This window comes from Aotus nancymaae, unplaced genomic scaffold (assembly GCF_030222135.1).
Source record: "Aotus nancymaae isolate 86718 unplaced genomic scaffold, 86718_ANA_hifiasm-v0.15.2.pri h1tg000021l, whole genome shotgun sequence".
Lineage (NCBI taxonomy): Eukaryota > Metazoa > Chordata > Mammalia > Primates > Aotidae > Aotus > Aotus nancymaae.
This window is the reverse complement of record NW_026988433.1, coordinates 8158936-8171047: the sequence shown is the minus strand read 5'-3', so window position 1 is coordinate 8171047 and position 12112 is coordinate 8158936. Positions and strand designations below refer to the sequence as shown.

At 47.6% G+C, this 12112-nt stretch overlaps 2 non-coding genes across 2 annotated transcripts; both read right to left on the bottom strand.

Moving 5' to 3' along the window:
- Positions 1–287: 287 nt before the first annotated feature.
- Positions 288–359, bottom strand: TRNAA-UGC (transfer RNA alanine (anticodon UGC)). The gene has a single exon. It is a non-coding gene; the product is annotated as a tRNA-Ala (tRNA).
- Positions 360–6138: 5779 nt separating this feature from the next.
- On the bottom strand, positions 6139–6211 carry TRNAF-GAA (transfer RNA phenylalanine (anticodon GAA)). Its single transcript has one exon. It is a non-coding gene; the product is annotated as a tRNA-Phe (tRNA).
- Positions 6212–12112: the final 5901 nt, after the last annotated feature.

Here is a 12112-nt window from a genome sequence, read left to right as displayed (position 1 = left end):
TGTGGTGTAAACTCCCCAGCTGATCATCCTGCTCACTTTTGCTGTGGTTTCAATCATTGAGTCTGGTTTTGCCTTAACACTTCTCTGCTGATTACTCCCGTCAGCCTTTTCTAATTCACGTGCATTGAAAACATTAGAGATGTCAGAATGGGAAGATCATTCCTGGTGTGAAAATCTGAGCTCTACATAATACCTGGAATCATAATACTTATAGTAATCACATCCATGGCACTTTAATGACAAAGAACCATGGGCCAAAATGAATAGACAAGTCAGCAAAACCACAGTGGAGATGCCGGGGATCGAACCCGGGGCCTCATACATGCAAAGCATGCGCTCTACCACTGAGCTACATCCCCCTCCTTTTTCATGCCTGTTTTGAAAGGCTTTACTATATTCTTAAAGGTGTTTTTGTGTTTCTGTGTGTTTTACTTTTATTTTTGGCTTTTATGATCGTCTTAATTGACACATAACAATCGTGCACATTCATGAGGTGTGGTGTGATGTTGTGATCTTTGTACACAATTTGCAATGTTCAAATCAGGGCAATGACCACATCCATCCCTTCAAATGTATCATTTCTTTGTGTCGGGAGACATTACAGCTCCATGCTTCCAGCTATTTGAAATGTACAATAAGTTCAGGGACACTGGAACTTATTCTCCTATTTAGCTGTACTTTCGTATCCCGTAACCCACCTTTGGCTACTCCCACCTCCTCACCCCTTCCCCGCCTTCAGTAACCACTATTCTACTCTCCACTTCTGTGAGACCTACTGTTTCACCTTCCGCATATGAGTGAGATCATGCAGTATTTATCTTTCTGTGCCTGGCTTATTTCACTTTATGTAATGTCTTCCAAACTTACCCATGTTTTTATTTTTGTTTTTGTTTGTAGAGGAAAAATGACAGGATTTCATTTTGTTTTTTTTTTTTAAGGTTGAATAGTATTCTACCGTGTAGGTACACCACATTTTCTCTATCATATATCTGTTGATGGATACTTGGGTAGATTCCACATGTAGCTCTTGTGAATAAAGCTGCAGTACACATGGGAGTGCAAAAGGTTTTTAGTTTTTTGTTTGTTTGTTTTGAGACGGAGTCTGGCTGTCACCCAGGCTGGAGTGCAGTGGCATGATCTCGGCTCACTGCAACCTCCGACTCCTGGGTTCAAGCGATTCTCCTGCCTCAGCCTCTCAAGTAGCTGGGACTACAGGCGTGCACCACCATGCCCAGCTAATTTTTGTATTTTTAGTAGAGATGGGGGTTTCAGCATGTTGGCCAGTCTGGTGTCGAACTCCTGACCTCAGGTGATCCTCCTGGCTCGGCCTCCCAAAGTGCTAGGATTACAGGTATGAAACACTGCGCCCTGCCAAGGTTTTTTTCTAAATAAAACTTTTGTGTGTTTAAGTGAATGTTAGAGTTTAGCAAAAGCACAACAAAATAAATTGTTTTATGTTTCCCAAGTAGGTCAGCTCTTCATAACCTTGCAACTAAAATTCTAGCAGATACCGCAACCAAGGAACTAATGAAAACTGACCCATTCTTTTTTTCTTTTTTAAATTTGAGACAGAGTTTTGCTCTGGTTGCCCAGGCTGGAGTGCAATGGTGTGATCTCGGCTCACTGCAGCCTCCACCTCCCAGGTTCAAGCGATTCTCCTGCCTCAGTCTCCCAAATAGCTGGTATTACAGGCATGCGCCACCACACTTGGCTAATTTTATTTTTAGTAGAGATGGGGTTTCATCATGTTGCCCAGGCTGGTCTTGAGCCCCTGACCTCGGGTGATCCACCCACCTTGGCTTCCCAAAGTGCCGAGATTACAGGCATGAGCCACTGTGCCCGGTCAAAACTGACCCATTCTTCACAGAGAGGGGAGAGGAGGGGAGAGGAGAGAGGAAGGGAGATGGGAGAGGAGGGGAGACGGCAGAGGAGGGGAGAGGGGAGAAGAGGAGAGAGGGGAGAGGAGGGGAGAGGGGAAGGAGGGGAGAGGAGAGAGGAAGGGAGATGGGAGAGGAGGGGAGAGGGGAGACGGGAGGGAGGAATCGAGTTTCTTTCCAATAAATAAGGGCATTGTCTTGATTGTACCTCCACCCAGAAACCTCTGATTTCTCATCCTTTGAAACCCGACCAACCTTCAGTTACTTTGAGGTTTGTCGGATCAGTTGGAAGACTTTTTTTCCTCCCCAAAGAACTATTATGGTTGTGTGCCATGGCTTCTGGTGATTACATGCCTGTAATCCCAGCACTTTGGGAGGCCAAGGTGGGTGGATCACTTGAGGCCAGGAGTTCAAGACCAGCCTGGCCAACATGGTGTGAACCCCGTCTCTACCAAAAATACAAAAAATTAGCCGCGTGTGGTGGTGAGTGCGTGTTGTCCCAGCTACTCGGGAGGCTGAGGAGAGGGAATTGCTGGAGCCCAGGAGGCGGTGGTTGCAGTGAGCCGAGATCGCACCACTGCGCTCCAGCCTGGGAGACCGAGGGAGACCGCATCTAATAACAGACAACAAACAAACAAACCCGTTGTGACTATAAAAATAGGCAAACTGAAAAGAAACAGATCCACTCCCCAGAACCAGGGCTTTGGCTCGGAGGAGGGAGTCTCTTTACAACAGCCCACTGAAAAGAGCCATTCTTTAACTGTGAATTTGCATCTCTCTCTTCCAGAGGGTTTCTTAGGCACACCAGGGGAGAGAGGCTACAGTGTTCAGTGTCCTTCAGGTCATCAAAAGCCGTTCCATGGGGAAAGAGTGGGCGAAGAGCTTAGAGAGGGCAGAAAGCTGAAGGCTATGCCTCTTTCCATCAGCTGTGAGATTTCTTGGCTGGAAAATAGACACTTACTGTGATAAGGAAACCCTGCCTCAAAAATGTTCTGCCACCTCATTCTCCATAGTTCCCTGACAGCTGCTGGCACCTAAAACTCTTTTCAGACAAAGGCCATGCGGAATTGTCAGGAAAGTTAGTAGCCTGGGGGCAGGAAGTGCTGGACACAGCAGCTGTCATTGCATCACCTAACCGCTGGGCCTCATCTGTGAAACAGAGATTTGAATGCACATACCTCACCTGCTTGTTGGGACAATTTAATGAGTTACACATTAAACATGCATTAGACTGTCTGGTAGAAAGCACAGGCTCTGAGCCAGGTGCAGAGTCTTTAATCCCAGTGCTTTAGGAGGCTGAGGTGGGAGGATTGCTTGAGCCCAGGAGTTCAAGACCTGCCTGGGAAACGCAGTGAGACACCCCACTCCAGCCCCACTGGGGAGGCTGAGGCAAGAGAATCTCTTGAGTCTGGGAGGTCAAGGCTGCAGTGAACCATGATTGTGCCACCGCACTCCAGCCTGGGTGACAGAGTAAGACCCTGTCTCATAAATAAATAAATAAGGCTGGATCTGGTAATAATAAATAAATAAATAAATAAGGCCAGATCTGGTGGCTCATGCCTGTAATCCCTGCACTTTGGGAGGCTGAGGCGGCTGGATCACCTGAGGTCAGGAGTTTGAGACCAGCCTGGCCAACATAATGAAACCCCGTCTCTACTAAAAATACAAAAAATTAGGCCGGGCGTGGTGGCTCAAGCCTATAATCCCAGCACTTTGGGAGGCCGAGGCGGGTGGATCACGAGGTCAAGAGATCAAGACTATCCTGGTCAACAAGGTGAAACCCGTCTCTGCTAAAAATACAAAAATTAGCTGGGCATGGTGGTGCGCGCCTGTAGTCCCAGCTACTCGGGAGGCTGAGGCAGGAGAATTGCTTGAACCCCGGAGGCGGATGTTGCAGTGAGCCAAGATCACGCCATTGCACTCCAGCCTGGGTAACAAGAGCAAAACTCCGTCTCAAAAAAAAAAAAAAAATACAAAAAATTAGCTGGGCCTGTGTAGGGTCCAGCTCTACAGGGTTCTGTGAGTCCCCTCTCTGCAGGTGTGGAGATGAGAAATTGTAGAAATAAAAGACACAAGACACAGAGACAGAGAAAAGAGAGTTTGGGCCCGGAGATCCACTGCCAACCAAAGCGCCGAGTCCAGCAGTGGCCCGGAGTGCCAGATGCTCTGACTTTTATTGAGTACAAAGCTGGGGGCAGGGTAGGTAGGGCGTGGTGGGATTCTCCTGTCTCCACCTCCCGAGTAGCTGGGATTACAGGCACACACCACCACATCCGGCTAATTTTTTTGCATTTTGTTTTTAGTAGAGATGGGGTTTCACTATATTGGCCAGACTAGTCTCGAACTCCTGACCTCGTGATCCGCCTCCCAAACTGCTGGGATTACAGGCGTGAGCCACCGCACCCAGCCTTGACCTCTCTAAAGGAGCCTATGAATCCCACTCCCTATCCCATGCCTCTGGTTTGCCTGTTTTTTTCTTCATGACAGTTACCCATTTTATCCTATTTGTTCAATGCTAGGTTCTTCACTAGGTGGTGCCTTCTCTGTCTTGGTGCCTAGAACAGTGCCTGGCACACAATAGGTACTCAGTAAATATTTGTGAAATGAATATGAAAAGTTAATGTAGTATCGGGATGCGAGATTAAAATAATTCACCAAGACAAAAGTATGCCAAATTGCAGGGTCTTTATTGCCGGCGACCGCGGAGGACTCACGTCTCTCTAACCTGCGGCCCCGAAAGGAGGGTGCAAAGTCTTTTTATACCCAAAAAACCACCTTGGGAGTGGGGGGACGAATGGGGAGGGGGATCAACGGGCTTCAGACATTCCGAGGGCTGGTGGATTCCGTAAATCACCTCCTGGGCAGGGACGGGGGTGGGGAACTCCAGACATTCCGAGGGCTTGGGGGCTTATTGTCACTTTAATTGCTACATAAATGATTCACAAAAGTCAAGACAAACATTAGTTTACACATTGTTTGGGTACCGGTGGAAATTACAGATCTTAGTTCACAGGGGCCAAGATGAGATTAGCTTGGGCCGCGCATTCTGATAAGAAAGGCAGCAATTTTATCAGTTACTGATGAGAAAGGTAAACAACAGCAAAGGCCAGCAATTCTGTCAGTTACTGATGAGAAAGGTAAACAACTTCACCTGGTGGACATTATCCAGAGCAGACTAGCAGTCTTATTTACAGAAACCAAGTCAGCAGTTATTGCAAGGAGAATGGGGCCGGTATTACATCTCATTTTTGGAGATTCAGCTTTGTTATATAAAATGGCATTGCTCAGGTTCTGGCTCCAGGCCAGCTATAGCACATTAATAAGATAAGCGCCTGGGAAAGGTGATCGCTGTACTCAGGAAGCTGAGTCTGCAACTGCATAAAGACAAGAAAACATCTCAAATCCATCAACATTTTCCAAGGGCCCTCACTTGGGGCTGGAGCAAACCCTAAGATGGAAGCAGAAGGAGCAGTTCCTGGCCTCAGAGTTGATAATCTTATTCTGAGAAACTGTTACATAAACCAAACAGTTTGCAGCAGGGGTGCAAGAAATGGATGAACACATCTGCATGTGAGCACTGCCTTTTTCTTGCTTTCCTGTGACTGTGTGACATGCAGCATAGCCACAGACAACCACAGAACTAGAGTCCCGTTCACCTGCTGGGTTTATTCTTCTAGGAAGGGTGAAGAAAAATACAAATGAACACTAAAAAGTGTTATCAGCCTCCCCGTCGGGGAATCGAACCCCGGTCTCCCGCGTGACAGGCGGGGATACTCACCACTATACTAACGAGGACTGCCCTTGATGGAGTTATTTCAAGGGACTCCCTTAAGGTAAATGTAGCTTTCACTAAACAACATGTTCCAGAAAATTAAATATCCTGCATTTCCCACAAAACAACTAGTCCAACTTGACTTCATGCCGTTTTAAGGCGATCATCTCCTGCTCGGTCTTCGATTTTGCTGTGAGAGTTCAGAAAAAAGACATTAAAAAACAGGAAAAAAAATGAACAGACAGGCATCAACAAACAGGAACAGAGATTAGAGAATGCGAATTTGAGACACGAAGGAGGCGAAGAGGGGAAAAACTTGCCCTTATCTGATTTACCCAAACCGGGAGTGGTGGGGAAATTTCCTTTCCCTCTGGCTCCTCGGGGCTTTCTTAAATATAAAAAGCGAAAGCTCTTGGTTAATTGGAAAAATCGGCTTCATTTATGCACTTCCTTTTTCTCTTTGGCCTAGGAAGAAAGAAAAAGTGAAACTGCCGAAACCCGGGATCGAACCAGGGACCTTTAGATCTTCAGTCTAACGCTCTCCCAACTGAGCTATTTCGGCAGCTGCTTTGGCTGAGCTGCGCTTTTATCCTCCTGGTTGTTTTGACGGCCCTAGGTCTTCTACCCGCCTGGAGCTGAAGCTGGGAATGCAGGTTCACCAGGGCCCGCGTGCGGTGGCCTCTTTGTCTGCCAAGGCCACCACCTCCGAGAAGCCTTCTCTGATCACATCTCCTGGCAAGACCCAGCCCTTACTGTTTATTGTTAGCTTTATCGTTTTCCTTGTTGACTGATTGACCGACTGAATGAATGAATGAATGAATGAATCCTACCAAGCTCAGAGCTCGGCTTTCTCAAGCCCCCTTCTCTGCACAAAGGAAAAAGGTCACCCCCTGGGCGCAGCTTGAGGCGTGCCAGGGATGCCAATCCCGCCAGGGCCTGCGGGAGGACGCGTCATCTGGAACGCAGTGTTCCTCGGGCCAGGAGTGACTCAGATCCGGCCTCTGAGCGTGGCCTCCATGCCTGTGCACACCTGCTCAGCTTCCCAGTAGGAAGACGCCAACAGGTCGGCAACCAGGCTGGGCTCTTCCCTTTGGGAAGTGGGCGGTGGGACGGTGCGGCTGTCGTCCGGGAGAGAATGAGGAAGTGCAGAGGTGCCTCATGACCTGAAGTCATTCAATAAGTGTTCGCTGAGCACTTAGTGACCATTTGACCCATCAACGAATACAATCACAGGCAAGCTGCGGTGGCTCAGGCTAGAATCCCAGAGCTTTGGGAGCCTTCTTCTTCTGCTTGGGATTTAGTAATCCCAGGCAGAAGAAGAATCGCTTGTGGTTAGGGGTTCGAGATCGGCCTAGACAAAATAGTGAGCTCTCCATCTCTACTCCCACCCCCCGGGCCAAAAAAAGCCAAATACACTAAGAAAATAAGTCCCTATAATAGAAAACGCTAAGAAGAAAAATAAATACCTGCACCGTGGCGGGCAGCAAGAGAAGGGAAGATCTAACAAGATTGAAGAGCCAGCCATGGGAAGACCTGGAGGAAGAGCATCCCAGGCAGAGGGAACAGCTAGTCCAAAGGTCCTGAGGCTGAAACAAGCTTGGCTTGTTGGAGGGACAGAAAGAAGTTATGATGGAAGAGGTGGAGGGGAGGAAGGGAGAGGGGAAGGGGCAAGGTCTGAGTGGTGGGCTGAGACCAGATCTTGCCATCTTTGGAGGCCTAGGAGAGGAGCCTGGATGCTCTGGGTCTTGGAAAGCCATGGGGGAGTGAGACGATTGACATCTGCAAAGTCACCCCGGCAGGAAGTCCGTGAGGAGGCAGTTGGAGGTGTTGATGAAGGGACGAATTTGAGACAGGCTTCGGAAGGAGGGTGGAAGGATTTGATGGATTTCATATAGGGAATGGGGAAAGGAAGGGGTGAAGGATGACACCCAGCGGCTGTCTGGGCTACTGGATGGATGGTGGACACTCTTGCCCGAGGGCAGGTGCCTCAGGGTGAGTAAGGAAATCCAGCCTTCTGTCACAGGCATGTTACGTTTTGACATGCCCATTAGACTTCCAAATGGAAGCACTGGGTCAGCCAATTTCCTGAACTTCCTGGAGCAAACCAGAGTCCCCTTAAAGGTCCTCAAACCTGGTGTCATGGGCTGAATTCTATCCCTCCAAAATGTGTATGTTGAAGCCCTAACACCCAATTCCTCAGAATGTCACCGTATTTGGAGACAGGGCCTTTAAAAATGTGATTAAGCTAAAATGAGGTCATTAGCTGAAGCCCTAATCCACTATGACTGGTGTCCTGGTGAGAGGAGGAGATTATGATTGGGAGAGAGACACACGTGCAGGAGGACTGCCATGTGAGGACATGGGGGCAGGGGCGTGGTGGAGAGGAAGCCATTTGAAAGCCCTGGAGAAACCAAGCCTGCCGGCACCTAGGTCTTAAACTTCTAGCTTCCAGAAAAGTGAAAAAATACATTTCTGTATCTCTAGCCCCTCAGTCTATGGTACTTTGTTATGGCAACCTGAGGAGACTAATACACCTTCCATCCTAACACACATTGTGGCTGGATTTTCCGGAAGAGTGGAAGGATTTCACATTGCTTCCCTTCTGAGATTCTTCACTCCCTTCCTGTTAAGAATAGAACCCCTTCCGAAGATCCCTCTGCATAAGTATGGCAAATGGCCTTTGGGGAGCCCAGCATTGCGTATTCATTTCTGACATGGGTATCAGGTCTGGCTAGATCCAGCTCCAGATGGCTAGGCCAGCAACGCAGCACATCCAGCTCTGAGCCTGTGAGAGGAGTGGGCTTTAGCGTCCATCCAGATTTTCAGTTTATAGCAATCCCAAAGCAAGATGTGTGTTCTGAAAATGTGTGTTGCTAAAGAAATTGAGGAGGGAAAACTGGAGTCTCATGACAATTGTTAATTTTTTTTTTTGAAAAGTTAAAAATTCCGGCCAGGCGTGGTGGCTCACGCCTGTAATCCCAACACTTTGGGAGGCTGAGGCGGGTGGATCACAAGATCAAGAGATGGAGACCATCCTGGTCAACATGGTGAAACCCCGTCTCTACTAAAAATACAAAAAAAAAAAAAAATTAGCTGGGCATGGTGGCCCGTGCCTGTAATCCCAGCTACTCAGGAAGCTGAGGCAGGAGAATTGCCTGAACCCAGGAGGCAGAGATTGCAGTGAGCCAAGATCGCGCCATTGCACTCCAGCCTGGGTAACAAGAGCGAAACTCCGTCTCAAAAAAAAAAAAAAAGAAAAGAAAAGAAAAGAAAAGAAAAGTTAAAAATTCCCTAATTTTTTATTTCTGGTACCACTACCACAATTTACAGGGCAATATACCTGATGTAATGAAAAGGAAAAGAAACAGACAAAGCTACAACAGATAAAAGACCTCAGGAGCGCACATCTAATTGACACTACGTTGCATTAATCAACAGCTGCACTTTCTGCAAACTGCGGCTATGACCGTCCTGAACAAGAAGGGTTTGCTGTTCAAGCTGCAGGAACTTTTCTGACTATGGATCATCGCTCCTTCTGTCGCAGATTTTTACAGTTCCCCTAATGCATTTGGGACTGTCTCAAAGTAACCTACAGCTTTCCTGACAATTCCTCGCTCTCTCTCCTGCTAAGAACTGTAGCCCTTTTCTGCTGTTTTTAGAGCCTTCTGCTACCATATCCACCGCTTCCACCACCAGATCCATAACCACCACCATAGAGACTGCCCGAGCTTCTTCCACCAAAACGGCTCCCTTTTATGGGTCCATAATTTGATTGCTGTTGTCCACTATAATTTCCAAAATCATTATAGTTCCCGCCACCACCATAGTTACCATTGCCAAAATTTCCTCCTTCATTGTAGCCATCATACCCTCCACCACCGCCACCATATCCACCGCCTTGGTTTCCATATCCTGGCCCGCCACCACCACAGCCCCCTCTACTACCATAACCAGGACCACCGCCATAGTTACCACCATCACCGGATCCATTACATCCACCATCACCTCCTCCATAACTACCTCTGCTGCCACCACCTCCTCTTCCACCGAAGTTTCCACTGTGGCCAAAATTACCTCCACCACCTCCAAAGTTTCCTCCGCGACCCATAAAATTGCCAGATCTGGGAGTTGGGGAGAGATAGCATGGGGAGAAATGCCAGATATAGGTGATGGGGAGGAAGGCAGCACATCACACTGCCATGTGTGCACCTATGCAACAATCTTCCATGTCCTTCACATATACCCCAAAACCTAAAATGCAATAAAAAAAATTTTATTGTAGATACAAATGTCACGTTTTCTAGAAAAAAATATTAAAGATAACTTAATGAAAAAAAAATTACCAGATCCACCTCCATGGCCTGTGATCCAGCAGACTGCATCTCTTGTTTAGAAAGGGCCTTTTTCACTTCACAGTCATGCCCATTAATATGTCGTATTTCTGAACAATTTTATCAACTGTATCATAATCATCAAAACTTACAAAAGCAAATCCTCTCTTTTTTCTACCCTGCCTGTCTTCTATAACTTCTATGGTTTCAATCTTGCCACACTTTTCAAAGTTGTCTCTCAAATTATACTCTTCCGTATCTTCAATACCACCAACGAAAATTCTCTTCGCTGTTAGATGGGCACCAGGCTTTACAGAATCCTCTCTAGAAACAGCTCTCTTTGGTTCCACTACACGCCCATCAGCCTTGTGTGGTCGCGCGCACGTTGCCGCGTCCTCCTCTTCAACACAAGAATAAGTCACAAAAACCAAAGCCCCTGGAACGTTTTGTCTGGGGATTTCTCATTACCACACAATCTGTAAGTGTGCCCCATTTCTCAAAATGTTCTCTTAAACTGTCATCTGTAATTTCAAAGCCCAGACCACCAATAAACAGTTTTCTCAACTGCTCTCTTTCCTTTGGATCATGGGCCTCCTCCCTCCAGCGGCGATGAGGGTGACCGGGCGGCGGTTTTACCTCTACTTTGAGACCGGACTTGCCTCTTCCAACTCGAGTTCAGTATCAATTGTTAATTTTTTTTTTTTTTTTAGAGACGGGGTCTCGCTATGTTGCCCAGGCTGGAGTGCAGTGGCTATTCACAGGCGCAATCCCACTACTGATCAGCACGGGAGTTTTGACCTGCTCTGTTTCTGATCTGGGCCGGTTCACCCCTCCTTAGGCAACCTCGTGGTCTCCCGCTCCCAGGAGGTCACCATATTGATGCCGAACTTAGCGCGGACGCCCGATTGGCATAGCGCACTACAGCCCAGAACTCCTGGGCTCAAGCGATCCTCCCACCTCAGCCTCCCGAGTAGCTGGGACTACAGGCACGCGCCACCGCGCCTGGCGATTTGTTAATGTTTTTTAAAACTACTTACTCACTTTGCTCCCCATAGCTTTTTCTCAAATCATTCAGTTCATAAAACCAATCTCCTATTTTTCTCACTTTATAATGTATCAGCTCCGTGCTTTGCATGTAGAAGGCTGTCAATGAATATTTGTTAGATAAACAGGTTGCTGGGTCTTAATTAATTAATGTCTCCTAAGGCTGCGGTAACAGATCACCACAAACTGAGTGGCTTAAAACAACAGAAATTAATTCCCTCGCTGTTCTGAAGACCAGAGCCCAAAGTCAAGGGGTCAGCAGTGCTTGCTCCTTCTGGAGGCTCTGAGGGAGAAACTGTCCCATGCCACCCCCACCCCCAGCTCTGGTGGTGGCCTCAGTGTCCTTTCTCATGTAGTTTCATCACCGCATCTCTGCTGTCTTTTTCACATGCCTTCCTCTCCATGCCTCTGGGTACTTTCCCCTTTTCTTTATTATTATTTTTTGTTGTTAATTTTTTTGTAGAAATGGGAATCTCATTATGCGCCCAGGGTCAAGCCATCCTCCCACCTCAGCCTCCAAAAGTGCTGGGATTACAGGTGTCAGCTACCACAAGTGACCTGCTGTTTCCTTTTCTGTCTCCTATAAGGACACACGTCATGGTATTTAGGATCCACCCTAATCCGGGATCATCTCGAGATGGGCAGGACATCCTCAGAAGGTCCCTAATTCACAGTGTTGCAAGCACACTGGCGCACATCCTCATATACCTATTCAGTATATTTTGGAACACTGAAAATCATCTTTACCTTAATTACCTCTTCAAAGACCCTTGGATTCCAAGTAAGGTCTCCTTTTGAGGTTCTGGGCAGACATAGCTTATAGAGGATCACTATCCATCCCACTACGATTACCCATCACAGCTGGGCGAGGTGGCTCACGCCTGTTATCCCAGCACTTTGGGAGGCCAAGGTGGGCAGATCACCTGAGGTTGGGAGTTCGAGACCAGCCTGACCAACATGGAGAAACCCCTTCTCTACTAAAAATACAAAATTAGCTAGGCGTGGTGGTGCATGCCTGTAATTCCGGGTACTTGGGAAACTGAGGCAGGAGAATCGTTTGAACCCAGGAGGCAGAAGTTGTAGTGCAC